The sequence below is a fragment of the Primulina eburnea genome, chromosome 8, assembly GCF_022965805.1.
Source record: "Primulina eburnea isolate SZY01 chromosome 8, ASM2296580v1, whole genome shotgun sequence".
Lineage (NCBI taxonomy): Eukaryota > Viridiplantae > Streptophyta > Magnoliopsida > Lamiales > Gesneriaceae > Primulina > Primulina eburnea.
This window is the reverse complement of record NC_133108.1, coordinates 30,482,133-30,484,889: the sequence shown is the minus strand read 5'-3', so window position 1 is coordinate 30,484,889 and position 2,757 is coordinate 30,482,133. Positions and strand designations below refer to the sequence as shown.

Sequence of the window (2,757 nt, the reverse complement as noted above, 5' to 3'; positions counted from 1 at the left end):
TCGTTTTCATGAAGATGCATAAACTTTAAACATAACATTTTCGTAAACATTTCATGATGCATAAACTTTAAATAAAAACATTCTCATAAACTTTTCATAAAAAATTTCATAAAAATTTCGTAAACATTTTCATATCCACATAAACATATTCATATGAACATGTAGGGGTGAGCAATATTTCGGTTAAACCGAATTAACCGACCGAACCATGCCAATTCGGAAATTCGATTTGGTTATTTCGCAAATTCGGTTTTAAAATTAAAAAATATCGGTTATTTTGGGTAATTCGGTTCGGTTACGGTTTTCAAAATTTTGAAATCGGTTAACCGAATTAACCGATTTAATAAATACTATTATTTAATAAATTTTTATTATATATATATATTTAAATTTTTAATTTTAAAATTTAATTTGTTATTTCCCTTTCAGGCTTTCACAATCACGATATTAAACCTAATTCAAATCTTACGTTTTCATCCGCCGCCCACCCTTAAAATTTGTTATTCTCCACTCTTACTTCATCCGCGGGACCGCCGCCCACCCATCTCTCAGCGCCGGTCATTCTCTATTCTTCACTGGTAAGTTTTTTTGAATACTGGAAAGAGTTACACTCTTGATGGAATGTGTGAATAAGATTGATGCACTCTGTTATGGTTTTCATGTATGGTTCATGGATAAAATACACAGCGAAGTATGGGTGAATGCTGATTAATGTTGGTCAATTAGTATACCCAAGTTTTTTATGCCCATCAGTTGAAGAAATTACAGCTGTGGCATGTGAATTTAATTAAGATTTTCTTGTTTCTTTGGTTCCCGGTGATTTTATTATTTGGATCAATTTCTATTCCCAACGGTAATCTAATTTTGTTGTTTACAGTACTTCAAAATGAGCCTGAGAATAATTCATGTTTGATTTAATATTTTAGCTAGATTTACGCTCCATTCAGGTTTGTTCCTCGCTATCAAGACCAAGTTTTTGTTATTTGAGATTTATTTTTTCGTTTTTTTGTAGAAAATGCGAGTAGCATTTAAAGGGCATGGTTATGGGGATAGCTCCTCTTCATTGCAATTTTTCTGTACTTGGAAGTTGGAAACATACATCTTCACAGTGCAGACTTAACTTATGATTGCTTATTGATATTACATGAACTCTTACAATACAGAAGTTAATTGATGGTATAGATAGACTGACCTTTAATTGATGAAAATTATATTTTTTTACTTGTAGATGTCGCAAGAAAATATATCAATTATGGACGTTGATGGTAGTTGTTCCATGCCAATGCTACAACCTTCAGCAGGAATGGAAACATGTGCAGATTCTAAATAAAAAATGACGAAGAGAAAGCCAATGAAATCAAGAAGTGAGGTATGGGATCATTTCAAGAAATTTGAAAATGACAAGAAAGAAAAAAAGTCCAAATGCAATTACTGTGATAAGGAACTTTTTGTGATCCAAATAAGAATGGAACTGCGAGTTTGAAGGCTCATATGAACTCATGTAAAAGTCACCCTCATGCGGTTGAAACAACTCAAGCACAATTAAGTGAGGTATGTTAGACTTTTTTCTTCTCTATTGCAAGTTTTTTATGAAATAACATTGAAGGTTTCAGGTTCATTGTATGTCACTTCCCATACTTTTGCTCATGAGATTAGTTATATTCATACTATATTGAATGAGTGGCAAGAAAGTGATGATATTGATGTGCATTCCATGGGGTTAAGAATGAAAAAAAAAATTGACAAATATTGGGGAGATCCTGATAAGACGAATAAGTTGTATTATATTGCTGTGGTGCTTGATCCAAGGCATAAGTTGGATTTTGTAGAATTTATGTTGGTAGAGTTGCACGGAGCTGAAAATGGGGCAAGGGTAGGAAAGATAGTCAAGGAGACTTTATTTGCTTTGTACAAGAATTACAAGGATAAGATGGATCCTAACACCTCAAAAATGTTGTCTGTTCAAGAATCAAGTGATATTGAGTCCAGAAGCTGGACCCAAACAGATTTAAAAAGACAATCAATCCTTGCAAAATACAAGAGACAAGGCACAAATTTTTGGTGATGGAAATATATCAGAGCTCGACAAGTATCTCAATGAAATGGTTGAGGAGTATTATGATTCTTTTGACATTTTGGGATGGTGGAAGCAAAATTGTCATAGATTTCCCATACTAGCTCAAATTGCTCGAGATGTTTTGGCCATTCCTATTTCAACAGTTGCTTCTGAATCTGCTTTTAGTACAGGTGGTCGAGTACTTGATTGCTTTAGGAGTTCATTAACTCCTATGGTTGTTGAAAGCCTTATTTGTACCCAAGATTGGCTTCGTTCATCTCCAATACCAATCAATGTTGAAGAAACTTTTGAAGATGTTGAAAAACTTGAACAAGGTAACTTTTTTCGGAAAAAAAAGGCTTTGTTAGATTTTTATTTACCATTAAAAAAAACTAGTTTATATTTCTTATTTGTCATCATTTATTTTTCAGATTTTTCTAAAATTGTGTTGGACTCTTCTTCAACAACACAAGGGGATAAGTGAAGTATGAATAACTCTTACCATTAAAAAATACATGTATCGTTTTCTAAGTCAGTTGACTAATCATATGTTTGTTTAATTTCAGATGTTCAAAATCTGTGCAAGCTGAAAGAAACTTGATATTTTGATGCATTTAATGCACTGTTTCCTGGCCAATTTTGTGTTAAATCTCCTTCGTGGAACTAGATTTATATGTATTTCTTTTTGTGGCCATGTTATG

The 2,757-nt window shown here is 32.7% G+C and overlaps 1 long non-coding RNA gene across 1 annotated transcript; it reads left to right on the top strand.

Annotated features, from left to right (window-relative positions):
* Positions 1–1,559: 1,559 nt before the first annotated feature.
* Positions 1,560–2,757, top strand: LOC140837870 (uncharacterized). Its single transcript, XR_012119493.1, has 3 exons — positions 1,560–2,391; positions 2,488–2,541; positions 2,623–2,757. It is a non-coding gene; the product is annotated as an uncharacterized lncRNA (long non-coding RNA).